The following is a 19610-nucleotide window of genomic DNA, read 5'->3' on the forward strand; positions in this document are numbered from 1 at the left end:
TGTGTGGGCATTCATACCACAACCTTGTTTAGGCTGGCAGTGGTAAGACCTTGGTGGGAAAGGGACCCTTGAGAAGTATCCACTAAAGGCACTGTGAGAGGGTGGGCCTCTCAAAGATGTAATTTAACAAAATACATTCTGCACATGATTGTACAATAAAAGTAAATAATTTTTCAATAATTTATTATGAGTGGCTAATTTCTATTTTACACTATCAGTGGGGGCTGTTAGCCATAATCATGCTGCCCTCAAAGGCACTCTGTAGTAAGCATGGACTTTGCAAGCTGATGTGGTTGGTTTTACTTGTGACAATAGCATCTATAAAGCAGTGCATTTTCTTACCACCTATAAAACAGTGCATTTTCTTACCAGAAAAAAAAATCACCTTCAGCTATTGTAGATTTTGTTGTAGCATTTTGAACCTTTGTTCTTTATTATGTATCTTTTCTCCTTTTATTGATAATATTGCAGAACTTTACAATATACAGTGTTCTCTAGGTATGGCTTCCACTGTTTTTTGTAAAACATGATCATGTCCACATTGTTCCTGCAAACGTTTCCGACTTGTGGATCTTACAAATGAATTAATTTTCCTAGCTGTCATGTGATTCTTATCCCATTCTTTGTGGGCAAGAAAAATGATAGCATCGAGGATCTTGTTGCATGGTGCATCCTGCATCCTTGACATCTTGGTGCATGCTACATCATTGGGAATTATTACATACAGCATCATCAGCCTCTTGTTGCATGCTGCATGTCTGATCCCTTTTTGCCTGATGCATCATCATTCCCTTGTTGTATGCTGCATTATTGGTCCATTGGTGCATGTTACATCATTAGCCCCTTTGTACATACTACATCATCATTCCCTTGTTGCATGCTGCATCTTCATTCCATTGTTGCTTACTGCATGAATGGTCTCTTAGTGCATGTTGCATCATCAGTCCCTTGTTATTGCTGCATCATTAATCCATTGCTCCATGCTGCATTACCAGTCCCTTGTTGCATGTTGCATCATCAGTCTTTTGTTGTATGCTGTATCATCGGCCTCTTGGTGCATGTTGTATCATCAGTCCCTTGGTACATGCTACATCATCAGTCCCTTGTTGCACACTTTATCATCAGTCTGTTGTTGCATGTTGCATCTTTGGTATCTTGGTGCATGTTGTCTCATCATTCCCTTGGTTCTTGCTGCATCGATCATTGATCCATTGCTGCATTATCAGTCTCTTGTTGCATGCTGCATCACTGGTCGCTTAGTACAAGCTGCATTATCTGTCTCTTGGTTCATGCTAAATCTTTAGTCCATTGGTGCATGCTGCAAGATTGACTACAATGAATGACATGCTATTTCAGGACTCTGCACCTTATGTATATTATATTACATATCTTCCCCTGAATTTTGATTACTTTGTGCTTGCTAAGCTTGTGTATGTTTATCTCACTCTGTTTACTTAATTTACCATGCTCATATAAATAGACTTTAGATCCATTACTAAGATGGGAAATGCTGTCTCTTAGATCCTGAATAATAATACTGGCAAAGACATTAAACAACACAAGTGATCAGCAGTTATGACATAGAGAAATCTTGACTGTTGCTACACAGATCTGAGTATGGTTATTAGATCCATATGCTGGCAGAATCCTCTAACTATGATGGTAGTGAGTGGTCAATTAGAACTTCCCCTTCCCAAGAAGAAGAACATGATACAATTCCAATGCAGCAGCAACATCCAGCAGATGGTCAAGTAGATTCAGATTCATGGACATGAACACAGGAAGGCACTGTGCCTACAAAGGAGTGCTATGGCATTTGAATCAGGACATGGATATATGGATACCTGTGATGCATCATCTCAATACAGCAGACACTGCACTGTACGTGTAGATCATATTAGTAGAGAGGATGCAAAGGGTCACAGACTCCCTTCCTCTTATCCCCACCCCTACCATAAGATCCGGGTTGGATAAGACAAGAAAAATGACTATATGTAAAAGCAGGACAGATGGTCAAATAGGAACTCCACCAAAAAAAAAAAAAAGAAGCATGTGACAATAATAGTAATCCATTATGTTTCTACATATGTATGTATGTATGTATGTTTGTGGGTAATCATCTGAAATGTTGGGACTCACAATTCTAAGTCCAGGAATGTGGAGACTGATTGACTAAAAATACGGACTTGCATATAGTTAGTCTGAGATTACAATTTCTCAGAATATTCCCTTTTCTCTAAGGTATGTCAGTCCTGATGGCATGTATTTGGTGGAAATGTCTATTACTTTTACACTGGGATAGGTAGCATGGTTTTAGCCAATCATTAGTGGAATCCTAGACAGAAAATCTAGAATTAAATTAAAAATGCAGTACAAAAATCACAATTTTAAACTCCTTACAAAAATGAGAAAGAGAACCTTACAGTTGCAACAGTTGTTGTCTGATTATTTCAGATAAGTAATATGCTAAAATGCATGAAACTTTATTGAATAAAATACATGGAGTATGCAGACAATAAAAACAGACTGGACAACAAAATAGTACTACATCATGATAACATAGACTAGGATACTTATCCTTAGTGAAAATTGTGGCTTCACAGCATCATCTGCTCTGCCTGAGTAGTGTGCACAATTACTTCATGGCTACTAATATAGGAGTGAACAAGATTTCAGAAATGTAGAAGATGTGAGAGGTCACAAAGGTGGACAAATGACTGAGTCTGTTCAGGTCGGTTACACATGCTCTGTGCATTAATATGAAGCTTTTAAACCCACTGAGTTAAGACTATAGTGATTCTAGGGGAAAGATTAGGCCTTTACATGTATTGATGATCGTAGACAATGGAGAATGGTATGGTGAGTCAGAGACAGATGTACATCTCTAGACCTGATGAAAATTAGGAGAAAGTCTGTAGGCTTGTGGTGCTTATGTCGAATGTTATTAATTAATTAATCAATTAATTAATTGTTTTTTCTGGTATGTATGATCATTGCAGCTTTATAAGGTAAGAGGCAACATGAAACAGTATTGTTGTATGAATCCTAGACGGGTATGCTGGAGGCTGATTACCAGAATGGGGGCATCTGGTTGTGAAGTAACATCGATCAGTATTATCTGTATCAGGATTCATTAGCAGAGACAAAGGATTCCCATTAGCTGAGATGGGTGGAAGTTGACATTTTAAATATGTCTAAGGATAGTATAGTTTTTGGATTGCATCAAAGGTAGCCTTTGGTTGGAGTTGACATATCTGGGTATGGTCCTTCAAAACACTGGATTAAAGCAGGGTAAGCTGGTAGTGATGAGGTACTCAAGTAAACAGGAAGTTCCAATTAAATGAGCAGGGTAGGATCAGTACCCTTAAAATAGAGAGTAGATAATACCCAGTTAAGACCTTGGGATACAAAAGCCTTGATATAGAGGATCCAAGTATAATTCTTGAAAGAGGGAGGGAGAAGAATACTGACTATGTTTTTCTTGTAGATTAACAATTATCCAGCTACATTAAAGATTAGCAATGTGTGTGTGGCACACTAAATATAATTTGGAGACCTTTGTCATTGAGGTAGAGAAAAAATTAGCCAACTGCGTTAAAGGTATGGTGATAATATTATATTCAGCATAGAGAAACTGTTTAAAATGAGCAGGACATTAGAGAGAAACACTTGATCGGCTATAGTGCCACAACCACTGTTGCAAAGTACATTGGTTCTTAGCCATCCCCCAATTCAGTTTAGTTTTGTTGAACTGCTAGGCAGCATCCTCTGTTGTCTCAGTTAAATGATAGCTGTTTAATACTGTCTTCTGTGCTCTATCATCTACTCATGCCATTACACTGTTCCTATGTTTACTATTAGGTCTGTGACACCTGGGTCACATCCTTGCTCTCTTCATTTGACCTAATTTGTCACATAAACACACACACACACACACACACACACACACACACACACACACACACACACACACACACACACACATGGTATGAATTTGTTTTTAGCACAGACAAATCTTTGATTCACTAATGTGCATTTTAAAGACATTAATCTTTATATTTTTGCTGTAAAACAATCATAAAGAATAAGACATCAGCTTACCATTCCAACATTTCTTTGTCATTTTCTGACTAAGGTCTGAGTAGCATGCCTTTGGTGAAACCAGCCTGTTGATCAAGTAGGTGATAGTGACTTTGAGGAATAGAATCTCTAGGTGGGATGTTTAATGCACATCTGGAAAATATAATACAAATGTCTTAAGTGTATCTTCCATGGTTATTATTAAATATTTCTGTTAGAAGCACTTTGGAAACTCTGTTCTTCCCAATGAATCATCTACCTCTTTTCCATGTGTGCGCTGTTTCATCACTATGAAGCTTGCTTTCATTTGAATGTCTCCTCATATATAAATTATAATTATAGACTAATGTACAAGGCATATAATTATAAACAGCTCATTTATGTTTAGAATCTGTTTAGGAACATAGATGTAAGCATCTCATATAAATATCATTCCCAGGCTCAAAACTTCATAGCTTTGTATGTTTTTCAAAAGGCTTTATTTGTGTTCACTGGTTCTCTTAAGTCTATGTAAGTCCAAGAAAACAGTCGAGTCCAAATAGGCTGTGCAAACTTTTATTCCATAAAAACAGGTAAAATAGTGATAAAACTGTGAGTGCTTTTGTGATAACCCTTCATCAGACACTGTAACAGCTTTCATGAAATCTTTTTAAATACATTTAAAAACACAAACACCAGTCATCTCACTGCCCTCCTTTTCCTAAGGTACTGGTCTTAAAGGTATGCATGTATTCAACCCTGGAGAATGGTTTGCTATGGCAAACATTGATGAAGGGTTATCCCGAAAGCACTCACAGTTTTATCACTATTTTACATGTTTTTATGGACTAAAAGTTTGCACAGCCTGTTTGGACTCGACTGTTTTCTTGGACTTACATTGTTTTTTTCGCAAGCGAGTCCTTAAGCAGAGGAAAAGAGAATTTTTATTTACTGTTCTCTTAAGTCTCTGCTTTCAAATCTGGCCAAAGCAAGTTCAGTGTGGAGGAGTCCTGTCCTTTTAATCATATCATTTTTTTCCTGTCCCTGTTGCCTGCTGACCATCTGACCCTTGCTTGATCAATCAGCCTACTTGCTCCCGTAATCCTGTCATAGGTGAACCAACTGAGAGGGGTCATCATCAATACTATTATCAGGGTTTGTATGAATATTTTTTTTCAGTTTTCTTCCATGTAATTAAGACATGCACCTGACAAGGTACAGGGGACAGACTAGCAATGGGGTAACTGCAAAAGACACTCCCTGACTTCAGCAAGTGACTCATAGATTTATATATATTCCATAGCCACTAAGTGTTATAACCATTTATGTTTTGCCAGTACTCTATCTTATGTTACGTCTCCATTGTCCAATCTAGCCACACCAGTCAATGCAGTAGCAAATTTGTGGATTCCCGTCCTGTCAGCTACATTAAGTTTAAAAGAAAATTGTTAGTTCCACTGCCTGATATGCAGGGAAAGTTAATTCCAGAGGTTTGGGAGATAGATTTTTATAAACTTGTCCAAACACCAAGTTTTATTTCTCTGTTGGTAAAGATTTATTTCCCTGGTTCTAAAGTTGGTGGAAATATTGAACTTACTGTGATAGAGGAGGTCCAGGAAAATGGATTTCTAATAGTGCAGTAAGTGAAACATAGATCTTTCCTCAAAACTTCTATAAGACACTGATTAAAGGGAAAGAGCTTCCAGCCTTTCTTGGTAGCTTGGAGAGTTTAGACCTGCGATCATTTTGATTATGAATCTTTGGGTTCTTTCTAATTGTTTGATACATGTAGTAAGATACATCCCAAACAGGGCATTGTGCTTGATAACTGGCTTGATCAATGCTAAGTATAAGGAAGTAATTATCTTTTTAGACCTGATGATATTCCTTTGGAAATTAGATGTGCTAAATAAAAGGATTTGCTGGCAACTGTTGTCATATTATGGTCAAAAGAGAAGGAGTTATTAATTCAAGTTCATAGATCACGGACTACATTTTCATTTTGTAGTGGTTTGTTTATACAATATGATGTTGGAGGAGGTGTCAACTAAAGCGTTGTCACTATGCTTTTTTATCATTTAATCTGAGCCTTTTCTGTGTATACTAAGAGCTTACTGGGGAGGGTGTCAGATGTCTCACCTCTGTTTTCTGTGAAACTGATTCAACATTATCAGTCATTCCTCATACCAAGTGTTCCTTAAGTGTCCATTGTTCTCAGCAGAGTGTGTTTGACATTTATCCATACTTTTTGTGCATTTTTTTTATAAGGATTCTAAACTAAACATGCACAGCTGAGTGCTTACTTTAAAAGTGATCATTGTCTGTCTTTCAGGGTACTTTTCCCATTATGATTATTTGGTTTTAGTTTTCCTTGACCACATTTCCTGTCTTTATTACTGTAGCTGCTGGATTGCACTTTGCAGTACTAATGTGCTACTCAGGCAGGACATTTCTCCTTTCTCCTTTGTATAAGAGCATAGAGTTAGTATATATAAGTAAAAGGGATCCAAAGTCCACCATATGGTGTGCAGGCACATATTGCATTCAACAATCCTGTGACTGTGATGTGCAGTTTGTTTTCATGAATAATAGTGATTTTAATTGTTTATTTGTTAGTAAGATTAGAACATTGCAAAGGTATGGAGTCAAACAAATACAGTGGATGCTCTTAGAATAAATACACTGTACTATGGAGTTAAAGACTGCAGTTAATAGCATTAGGTGCTGTGATGCTATGAAACTTAAAATGCCTCATGACAGTCTAGTTGCTTTCCTGTACATAACATCTGTGTGCACTTTAAAGCCTTATTTCCGGCCTCGTATAATCCCTAGGTCATTGCAGCAATTTATTCCCCTGCTGCTTCTTTTCCTTATTAGTAGCTTTCCCTGATGTTATATTTTGCAGAATGCTAAGAAATTTGGTTTACTTGTGCTTTCTGAAATGCCATTTTTTTTCTGACCATTCTGGCAACACAGCCAGCCCTTCCTACAGTAACATGGACTTTTTATCAAATTATCTTACAGGCAATGTTTATGTTATTTGAGTAATATTTGTTTTGGGATGACTAGATCACTGATGTTCATAGAAAATAGTCAAGATGCTAATCCAGACCTTTGAGGCACTCTTAGCTTTGTTACCTCTGCACTTCCTTATTCATTATTTAATTTTACCAACCATTTCCTATTAACAGTCAATGTGAGAATTGTTCACATTATCAAATGCTTTCCTGTAACCTAAATAAATTAAATCTGCTTTTCCCTGTTATCTTTATTTATTATTACCTCTCGGTGGTTAATTTAGTGGAGCTTGTGAACAGTCTTTCTTGCATGCAAACTGGGTGTTTTCAGCAATCATATACCTGTTCATATTAGTATCTTAATTTATCTTCACCAGGTAACATTCAAATCATTTTCCTAAGCAGTTGGTTAAACTTACAGATAGTAGATAATTATTTTGAACTTAACAGTTTCTTTTCATAAAGCAGCATTTTCATTGCATGCCACCATTCTTCAGAAGTGTATAGTTCCTGTAAAAGGGCATGAACCAGTAGTGTTTGGAGTGCAAAGAGGTATCTGCAGTTTTAATATGTCCATATTTTTTACATTATCCTGACTTGGGGATATTTTCATGTTTAGTTTTAATCTACCTGTATATATATATATATATATATATATATATATATATATATATTATATATATATATATATATATATATATATATATATATAATATATATATATATATATATATATATATATATATATATATATATATATATATATATATATATATATATATATATATATATATATATATATATATATATATATATATATATATATATATATATATATATATATATATATATATATATATATATATATATATACATGGATCTATGTCAGATGATCGAGTTTTCAGAAACCTGAAGTATAGATTGATGAGACCATATTATCGAGTTTCCGAAAACTCAAACATAAGAAAAAAAAATCCACTTTTTCCTGCATTCCCCACACTCCCTGCAAATTATATGTACGAACTCTGCAAGATCGCACTCGCACTACATGAAGAAAAGGGTAAAGTTCCTGATCCTTGCTGTACTGTGATCTCCATTCAAAAGCTTTGAGTTTTCAAAAACTCAATCATATGGTCTCGACCATATGAATTTTGAGTTTCTGAAAACTCAATCAACTGATAGGGATCCATATGTGTATATATATATATATATATGTATATATATATATATATATATATATATATATATATTTGGATACATCTCTAACTTTACTGTGCTCATCCTGTGTCCTGAGTAAATCAATGAAAACAGATACATAGTTGCAGTACTGCCTACTTTTTCCTTCCTCCATTCATTGTGTTACTATCTTTGTAACTATCTGTTCTTCTTAATATATGTGTGCAACATTTTCATATTTGGTATGATATCATTAACTCATTTTAATTATATCTTGCTTATTTCCTAAGTTATTCACTTTTGATAAATTTCCTGATTTTAAGATCAAAGCCAGTAGAGAAATATACAATTTTCAAGAACTGTCTCTGAGACAGGTACAAGAAAATATTTTGATGTACACCCAGTTATAAGCACAGAATTGTGAAAATAGTGCAACTTTTTACTCCTATCATTTACAGCAATATAGATGAGAACTATCTTGACAAGTCTATAAAATGACATTCCATTTCAGATTGAAAAGTATACTGCATTATCAAAATGAACATGAAAACACCATAAAACTTGTCCCCCATGGTGCAGAAGGATAAATCCCTGACTGCACCCCAGATGACCAATGTTTGATTAATGGCATGGCCATTAGAGGGACCAGACAGGGGAGTCTGGGACTGAGCAGCTGACCCAGTATGGTTATTATGGAGGAGGGGGGCAACTTAACTTCCTGCATTGATGACGCCTGCAAAAATGTAAATGTATCACTGCAGTATTAAGTGCCAAGTGTGATTTCAGTGCTAGCGGTGTACCATGTGTTGAGAAAATTGCACATGCAAGGAAGCATGCATCTAACTCCTGTGGCAGGTTTAGTGGGGCTTACAAATCTGCTGCAGGGGATGGAAATACGGCAATCTGCAGGATCAGCAGACTAGTATGCTGCATAATATCTGACTCTCGCTTTCACAGGGGAATGAATGGGTCAAGTTGAATGCAGGAAGGGGTGCTACCGGAAAGATCCTACAGACCATTAAAAAGGGAAAAAGAAAAGAAAACAACATAAAACACACAAAAGCAATGTTTTTGCAGGTTGGCTCTGTCCTTCTGTATTTTCCAATGTGTTGGATCTGGCCCCACACCTAGTCCTTGTATGTATGTACTATTTATGAGGTCACGCAAATTTGAAGAAGTGGAGAAAGTTTAAAAGAAAGAAACTGACATTCTTTTTCTTCCTTGAGTTGTACAGCATCACAACAAACTGCAGCAAAGCACCAGAATTGTAAGAAATCAGCTGGGCATACAGGCAATCATACAGTCATAATGATTTGTGATGTGGGAGATGAGCACAGTACTACAGCAGAGTTCCCAAATGGAAACCTGCTTTAATATAATAAGTAATAAGGAACAGTTACTGCACGATCTTAATGCAGTACGTCAAGTAGTGAGAGCAAGCAGGAGAAACCAAAGTGTTTGTTTCTGCTGCTATATGTCTGGAATGCTTCTGACTATATTAAGACTCCGTTTTTGTCCAATATGCATACATATGATTATGTAAAGGATTATTTTGCCTGTGACAAATACTGACATGAGTTAAGAATAATAAGAAGAATATACTAATATTTTTGCAAAGAAAGATCTTCATAATATATCCAGGTGCTGAGACTGTATAGCTATAACACTTTCTAATAAAGCCTACCATGCAGGTCCTTATTTTTTTATTTATTATAAAAGCAGGAACTATGGAAAATAAGGAACTTATTTAATATTCATTGATTTATTCATATTTGTATAAAAAAATTTGATATGCAACCCAAGCATTTGGAAACCATATATGCTCTTGTTTTATATCCTGGCACTCAGGAGTTGGGGTTAAACACTAGCCTTCTTCAATTTCTGTGGCCTCAAAGTCAATGCCAGTTTGCCAATGGCTTTGGAGCTTAGCTTGATTGTAAACCAGTGATGAAGCAGTTAAGAGGTGATGTAGGGGTGTACACCTTAAGAAGATGCATCAGACATGTAGCCTAGTTCTCATGTTTTATGTTCCCTGTCCAGAGCTCTGAGGGGATTATGGGACTAATATTAGTGGTGCCTGTGACCCTGTGTTATTCATGCTTATCAAACATTGACTGAGTGGTATGGCATGATGCCTTGAACCCCCCATTATACTAAGATATAATGGTATCTGATAAATTATGTCAAATCCAATTCATTGCAATGAGAGCTTAAAAAATGCTAGTGGTGCATCGTTGAGGCATATAAGATAGCTGAGTTGGTCACTTGCCCCTGTAAGCTGCCTTCATGGCCATGACAAGGAAGAGGATTAAGAAAACACCATTCTCTGGTTTACTCATGCTAATGGTTAGTGAAGACTAACAGGTGCTACAGTGTCCATTTGGCCTAGGAAAGAGAGGGAATGAGCAGTCCTTGTTTCATAGTGCATACTTCTTACTTTAATCTGGCCAAAGCATTCAATGTAATACATCAGTCAGGCATTGTAGGCAAACTTATGAAATTAGATATAACCCCCATGGCACTCACTGGATAACCAGCTCGCTCAAAGACTGGACCTGAAAAGTCAGGATAAGGAGTCTACGGCTATAAATTAACCAGACACAAATGGAGTTCCTTAAGGGTTGGTGCTAGGGCCATTCCTTTTAGGCATCTTCTTCAAGGCCACCATCAAGGGCCTCTAACTAGGTGCAGTCACAAAATCTCCCAAAGACCCAAACAGCCTACAAGAACACCTGACACAGACCAATAACTGGTGCCACAGCCATGGTGTAAAACTCAATGCTAAGAAATTCACAACAGTATACTTAAGGAGACAGCTACTCCTGGTAGCTACCACATTGATAATACACCCTTAAGAGTAGACCCAGTAGTCAGGGATTTGAACATGCATTAAATAATAACCTGGCCTTTAGCTACCATGTGTCTATGGTAGAAAGAACTTCATTCTGTGTTGCACAACTTATAAGCAAGGGTATGGGATCTAGGTGCAAAATGTCATGGTAGTGCTATACTCAGCCCTCATCAGACCAATCAATACAACAGCCCCCTCAGTATGTATCCGACCAGGCATATGTAGCAACTGGAGTTCCCACAGGTGTTCTTTACAAAATGAATACAAGGTGAAAACAACATGTTCTGCAAGAACTGCTGCAAAGCCCTATCCTTGTACTTGGTCTCTTACAGACTGCTGACAAGAGATCTTATGCATGGCCTATAATGCATTCTGTGATCCCACTGTGATGGACCTGTTGTATATCTGCGAAACATTTAGCATCAGAATTGCTCAGTCTAGGGACCTAAACATTTTCAGCAGCATAAATAGGGCATGATGGAGAGAGAAGTATAAGTCTCATAGACTACCCCTTCTCTGAACCAGGCTTTGCTTCTATGTGAAGCGAATTCTTCCCTAACTCAATTCAAGTGTAACTTGGACAGGTCAATGTGGAACTGGACGTTTACTCCTGGTCTGGCACCTATGTCTCTATTATACAGAGGCAGTCTTTAAATGTTTGATGACCCATGCCCAAGCTTACATATACACCTTAGGATAACCCCTAAGGTATCAGAACGTCTCAGGTACATTGGGGAAGCATGGCTCGGCTTAAAAGGCCCCCTGGGACATTAGCCTGGTAATCACCTATGAACCTATGAGACACTGAAGGAAATGTAGCACCACACAATCTGAGTTTTCTATATCACAACTAATGTGTCTTCTTTTAATAATAGTATCTTAGATGTTTGATTGAACTTCTCATTGCAATTACACCCTTAAATACAATATAGTGTTAACTATTAACTATTAAATGCTTTCTAGTACTGGAAGTAGGTAGGTTAAGAGGATTTTCAAAAATGACAATGTACCTCTATATACTTTTTAAAACAGGACATATTCCACTTTTTTACAATTCTTGTTTCCAAAGTATACTTTGATTATATTAGTAAAGTTTCACAACACTGCCAATGTGTCTTGTAGTTTTTTTATTATTTTTTTCTATTCATCAAGCCATTTTGGACAGTTGTTTATATTACTGTATTGCAAAGAAGATACGTAATCTGAAATAAACAATTTTCTTTAGGAAACATAGCAAATGAAAACAATCAGAAAATGTGTCATCTTTTGTTAATATCAGCACAGAACACAAACTGCCCTAATACTTTAGAAAACTAAAAAGTCATTGTCTAAGTGACAACAATTGTTAAAGTGCCTATAGTAGAAATATACTGGAGCAGATTTTTATTTACAGATCACATTTTTTTAAGCTTCACATTTAGGAAAACTCCAGAGCAGACTCTTGCATAAGAAAAAGTGTTCATCACAGTATTTGCTATATTCTTAGGTGTATCATGTTTCAAGTCAAAATATCTACGATAAAGACAAAGCAATAAAAAATAAGACTTTGAAAGTGCACATTTGCAATTTGTCAGTTATAAGATGTTCATTATTTAAGGGATGACAGACAACAGGAAGGGAAATAAAGTTAAGGCTGCTTTCAACATCTCTTTCAACCAGCATGTCCAGAGTTCAGAGCAGTTAATCAAAGGAAACTGCACTGATAAGAGGGTTGCTTAAAGGATATAATGTTGTCAGTATGTCAATATATGGTCTACGTTTCAGTTCATTGAATCAACTAACAATAACTCAAACAAAAACATTAAGCATGCTGTGGACTTTTTAAAACAGACTGATAATTTCTTCAGCAAATCTTAGTGTGACTACAAAAATGTCGCTAGGAAATTCTACATGCTGTAGTTGCAGTACTGCAACAAATGATATTTCACACACTTTCAGTGAAAGAAAAACACTATATATTTTAAATGAAGGCTACCACACCCAAAGTGAAAACAAGTTAATTATGCAGTGAATAGTGAGTGCAGCGGTACTCAAAGGAAAGCTGGTTCTGATTGATATCTTTTCTAGTCACGGTTGTTTCAAGTTTAATGTAAAGGGAAACTTCAGTGTTTTTGTTATTTGAAAGATAAACTTTGACTGCATTTGAAGATGTTTTCCTTTCCTTTTGAGAGTCAGAAAAATCTCTTAAAAGGAAAATAATTAATCATGCTATTCTAAGGCTAAACCTCAATAAAATTTAAGAGAACAGGGGTGATTAATCAACAGTGCAATATATGCTACAGTTAATATCATAGAGAACCTAGCTGGGCAAGTCTTCACCCAGAAAATTCATTACTATCCAGTTAGAAATACAATACAATACAGCTCCATTAGGCCAGCGTCACAATAACTAAATTATGTCTGGTATGTAAAAATGTGTATGTATGTGTGTGTGTGTGTGTGTATATGTGCCCATGCATGGGGGACGAGATAGTATTGTATTGTGTGAACTGTGACATTTTAATTGCTCATAAGGAAAGGTATTTTATTTCTGATTCTTTTGTCATTTTCTTTCTCTGTATTTCTCTCTCTGCATCTCTCTCTGACACACACACACACACACACACACACACACACACACACACACACACACACACACACACACACACACACACACACACACACACACACACACACATACACACACACACTCACACATGCATAATTTCCAATCCAAATATTTTGGAAGTAACTTAGGAATGTGTGTGAACTTGTTAGGTTTATATAGACTTTTGTTTGTGGTTTTTAACTGGTAAAATGCTAAAAGGTATTATACCTCTAGCCAATTAATCGTATGAAGTGTTTTGCAATGATAAGTTTTATTGGGGACATTAGCACAGTATTTTGCAATTTTATTGCATGCTTGTTCTAGCTTATGGAGGTGATTTTTTAATATTAGGAAGGACAAAAGATGCATAAAGTAATATAGATAGTAACAGAGTTTGGGTTGTATTCAGTTGTATTGTTTCCATTAGGTATGGTTTTGATTTGCGTAACATACCAGACTTTTTGTGAAATTGTTGAGGTTACATAGACAATATGCTTCTTGAAGGATAATTTATGTTGTATGTCAATAAGTTTTGGATGTGAAACTTGTTCAACTGTTGCATTATTTTGTGAAGTAAATGGTATTTCACAGGGGTTAAATATGAGTAGTTTAGTTTTGTTAACATCTATTTTATAAGCCAGTGTCCTAGGCTTTGTAGATTTACCTGTATGGAATACTGCAACTGAATGAGAGAGTTAGCAGTACAGGTAACAGTGGAGTTATCAGCATATTGTACTAATGTGGCATTAGAAATCATGGCATGCATGTGATTTGCAAATATATCAAATGGAAGTAGTCCAGGTATTGAGCCCCATTAAACACCTGTATTATTGGGTAGAAACGTAGAAACTGCTTGGGACCAGTTTGCTGCTTGTTGTTGAATAGACAGATAACTTTTGAACTGTTCTAATGGGTCATGTGCCAAATCCATATTAGCTATCCTTTATCAAAGGCCACAAATAAGTATAAAAGAAATGCAGCAATGGAAAAACTCTTTGTTTTTTTCAATGATTAATGATATTTATGAAGGACACAAAAATTCAGTTTCACTGTTACAGTTAGGTCAAAAACAATGTTGTGAAGGTGACAACAAATTGTTATTGATAAGATAAAGTAACAGCTGCTTTTGTATGCATTTTTCAAGTATTTTAGAGATGAAGGACAGTATGACACTAGGTCTAAAATTACTAAGGAAACTATTTATTCCTTCTTTATGAAGAGATATTTATAGGGTTTAAACATAAGACTCAGTTAAGAATCTATTTATATGTATCACAACAGGCTATAGTATAGACTGCAATTTTAAGATATGCAGATGGAAGTCAAGAGCTAATAAGATATGCTTTAGATTTTGTAGTAGCTTTTTATGTGAGCTAGTGAGGTACGTTTTAGCTTTTGTGGTAGTTTTTATGGAAGCTACTGAGGTAAGATTTAGCTTTTGTAGTAGCTTATTTTTATATTTCAGTGATACATTCTGAAGGTTCAATGTACCCAGCAAGTCATGTAAGTCATTGCTGCTTAGTGTAAAGTTACTGTTTCTACATAAAAAGAGCTAGTTATAAAATACTTGCTGAAACTTGGAGCCAATGCTAATATCATTTTTACTGGGGACAGGAGGGGTACAAATTTTCAGCATGGCTTAAGAAGTTTGTTAATGTTTGCTGAGTATTGTTTGTGATTATTTTGTTCTGAACAAGTTGCTGGCTAAAGAAACTTTACTTGCTTGTCTAACTGATGTATTTAACCTGATTTCTAATTGTGTTATAATTTTGTCTACATTGAGTTGCTTGATAACTTTTTTGTTGTTTGCAATCTTTGTCCCTGATTTGCAATACTCCATTAATTTCTGTTGACATGCAAGGGAACATTATGGATTTAATCTTTTACATGTGTATAGGTGCAAGAAGTGTAACTGGCTGAACTTGCTCCCTGTGTCAGTACCTGGAACCAGTGTTCCATCCCTTTCCAGCTATTTGAGTGAAGACCAAAAAAAATACTTCATTTTATTACAAGCCAACCTCTACAGATTCACCATCCCCAGCTCTTCCATTGAAGAGAAATAAATAAATAAATAAAATGGACATTCCCTCTACTGCCACACCAACCAGGTGACCAAATGTACAACACCCCCCCGTCCTGTCCAGCCATTCAGGTCCCATTTCCCTGCCCTGCCACAGCCTCCTCAATTGCATTTGTGGCCAAACCTGAAAGCTGTAGTGCTCTGTATGTGGTCTGAACTGTAACAACTGCTTGCAACACTGTAGCAAGCAGTTTTCTATAGTTGAAAAGTAAAAAAAATATTCACTTTTTAAACTATTTTTCTAAACCTAAGAGCTCTGAGCAGGCAGGCTTGTAGCAAACAACTGTCTGCACAGAGCACTATGGTGCTCATGTTTTAGTTAAAAAATGTCTTCTTATAAACTGTCTGTTATCAAACAGTCACTACAGTTTATACCCTGTCTGCACAGAGAGCTACAGGGCTCAGGTTTAGTTAAAAAAAAAGTTTTTTCTTTTTTTTTTTACTTTTAAACTGCAACAGACTGCTTTCTACAATGTGGCAAGTAGTTGCTACAGTTTAGACCCTGCACAGAGTACTAAAGTGTTCAGGTTTGACTGATACCTTTAGTGATCGTGAGCAGCTGTTCATTGCCACCCCCAACACTTTTCTCATTGGGCAGTTGCCCGTCTCACTCCATCCTAGCTACAGTACTGATGGGTGCAATAGAGTTGAGGATAATTAAGAAGGTTTGGCTAAAGTAGCTGACAGCCTCATCTAGGGAGTGTAGATTTCAGAGGGCACCATTTGCATTGTTTAATAATTTATTGAAAATGTCCTTATAGAAATACTCTTTAGCTCACACCCACTTGGAAATTATATTTTTTTCATTTTCTGCTGACCATAGATATCAAAGGTTAGATAAGGGTCACTGGGGGAGTTTGGTGGGGTGCCTGAAGAGCAAATCAAACTAATCCGAGTTAGTAGTCTCCAATCAATACCACTTTCCTTGTCACTGCTTTTGTCTATTCTTGTAGTCTCGGCTATTATTTATTTGAAAGCGAGGAGGTTAATGTTTGGTGTAGAGTATGCACTACTGTTGTTAGTGGCCCAGTCTATGTTTACAGCATCCAACACAAGGTTATGGTGTTTAGTGTGTATAGAAATACAAGATAAAATATATTCAGGAGTAGAGATATCTTACTGTTAGGATGTGGTGTGACATAAGTAACCACTATGTTAAGTTCAATGCAGTTGTTTGAGTTAGTGAGTAAGATTTTGGATGAGTTAAATGGTAGTATAGTTTACATTAAACTACAGTTTATGTGTGCTTACATTGTAGACTGTATGCCTGTGTTATTGGTACTTATAGTTTGGAGAGTTTATATGTGTGTATTTTTGTTTAGCTTTTTGTTTTTTTTTTTCAATCATCTTAACTGGTGTCATTGACCAATGTATGTTAAATCATCCATACATATACAGACACACATGCACATATTCACAGTATGTGTGCTCACAAGCAAGCATGTATGTGTTTTACTTTTTGCTTTCTTATTATTTGGATTAAACTCTTTTGCAATAAATACACATTTTCCTGTAAAAGATTATTTTTAACTGTATATTTTAATTTTACTTTTTAACTAGACACAAAAGTGCTTATGCTCTAAGAGATTCCATGCAGAAATGTTTAATGATACTACCAGCAAAATAGTAGTACTGAAATTTAGTTCACGAATATTTGGCACATTGTGTACAATTCATGGGCCCTTTTTGCATGTTCTTATACACACATAAGATAAGCCAATGCTTCATCATTTGTTCACAACCAGGCAGTGCTGGCAATTATTCTGAAATCATCACACAGCACAGAGAAAGGAAACCTTTGCCATCTAAGTATACGGTGTGGAGTGTGATGTGTAATTACAGGTACAAAATTAAGGGTCTATATTAGATCACTGAACACTTAAAAAAGCAAACTGTGATTAATCGGCCCTATGTAAGTGAAAGCTTACAATTTCAAACTGTCAGAACAGCGATTTTTTTCCTAGGGAAAAAAAATCACTGTTCCAACAAAAAAATAAATAAATAAAACACTTTAAACATTACATTAAGTGGGGGCTTTTCTCCCCACACCCCCCGATGTAGGGGACTGTGCCCCCCACCCCCCCTACTTAAATATATCAACTCCGAGACTGCACTACACTGCCGAAAATGGCAAAGTAATGAAGCAGCCAAGTGAATTCTTTTCCAGGGAAAGAATTCGCTTTGAGTAATACAATTTTCCTTGAATGGTCACTTAATATTTCATCCTTCTCAATAAATATACTTAAGTGTGTGTGAGATGGTTGAACAAATTAAGAAATCTTGTGTTGGTCCAATAGCAGAAAATAGAAAGGCACCGGAACAGAAAAGTAATGCAATACCTTTTACTGGGCCACCACAAGTTTTGCAATTACTCAAGCTTATGTATAATTGTAATTGATACTTGCTAGTATGAAAGTTTGAGTAAGTGCAAAACCTGGGTTGGCCCAATAAGAGGGATTGTATCACATCTGTGTTTTGGTGTCTTTGTGTTAAATGTGTGTAAGTACAGATAACCTTGAGGTCCATCTGTAGGTTTCCATGTGTTGCCGCCACTGCATATATTTCTGCATTATCAGTAAATATGTTGATGCATTTTTAATTACAACAGCCATGTCAGGGATGAAAAGGTTGAACCAAAATGTCCGCCCTTGGATATATTAATGGTAGTTATTTTCTGTGTTAGAATGCCCTTACCAGAACTTCTCATGCTGATTTTGATATCTGGCTGTTGATTCATTTAGTTTGATGACCAAAGCCTCCAAAAATACCACTCGATTCAAACTTCCCTTCCATAAATCTTACTCAAGAGTGTACTCAGTATATTTGATAGTATTTTAACACTGTTTTTAGTGCAACCTGCATTTGAATCTATTTCAGCTACAAATACAGGGAGCATTTTCTTGTCATGAGATATTTATAAAGGAATGTCAAACTTGACTTTCTTCTTTTTATTATTATTATTATTATATTTTATACAACCCACTATGCCATTTGACTGGCCACAAAGTGCTTGCAGTGTTTTGTTATTTGTATCTACATTTATAAAAAATAGTAAAAATACATTTTAAAAAAAGTTGTTTCCCAATGAGAAATAAACAATTAGCTGGATTACAGAGCCCTTCAACTGTAATATGAAACTGCATTCATAATGATATCAAGTAATTATTTTAAGAAAAGCCTGGATAGATAGTATGATCTTAAAATACCATTTCAGTTATATAGAAATATCAGTTTAGTTTAACAAAAGCTGTTTTTTAAAAAATATATATTATACATTTTCAGCTTAACTACCTCAGAAACTATGATAGAAAACAGGTTCATTTTCTACAGACTTTGAACTGGGTGGTTGGCAGCCCTGATACTTAGATGAGTGCACTTCTGTTAAACAAAACTCAGTGGGTAATTTGGTACTCCCAGCATCAATACTCAGATGTAATAAAGGAAAGCAGCTGATTGTTCTCTTCTTTTCAGGACACACACACAGACAAACACACACACACACACACACACACACACACACACACACACACACACACACACACACACACACACACACATAATTAAACTGTTTTCTGCATTTTAAGTAAATAATGGGACAGCTAGACATTTTCAAAGTCATTCATTTATGCATGGGGGCTATAACAGAAATCAAACTATTCGTAGGTCAGTGCCCACTCAAGCAACCTATTTATTTTCAATATTTGTTCTATTCAATTCAGGATTTTGGGAAGCCAAAACATAACCCAGTTCATAATGTATGTAAGGTAGGAAGCCAGTCTACTGTAAGACACTGACACATTCATGCACACATGCACATACTTACAGACAACTTAGACTATG

The sequence above is a fragment of the Protopterus annectens genome, chromosome 2.part0 (assembly GCF_019279795.1).
Source record: "Protopterus annectens isolate FY-2018-M chromosome 2.part0, PAN1.0, whole genome shotgun sequence".
Classification (NCBI taxonomy): Eukaryota; Metazoa; Chordata; order Ceratodontiformes; family Protopteridae; genus Protopterus; species Protopterus annectens.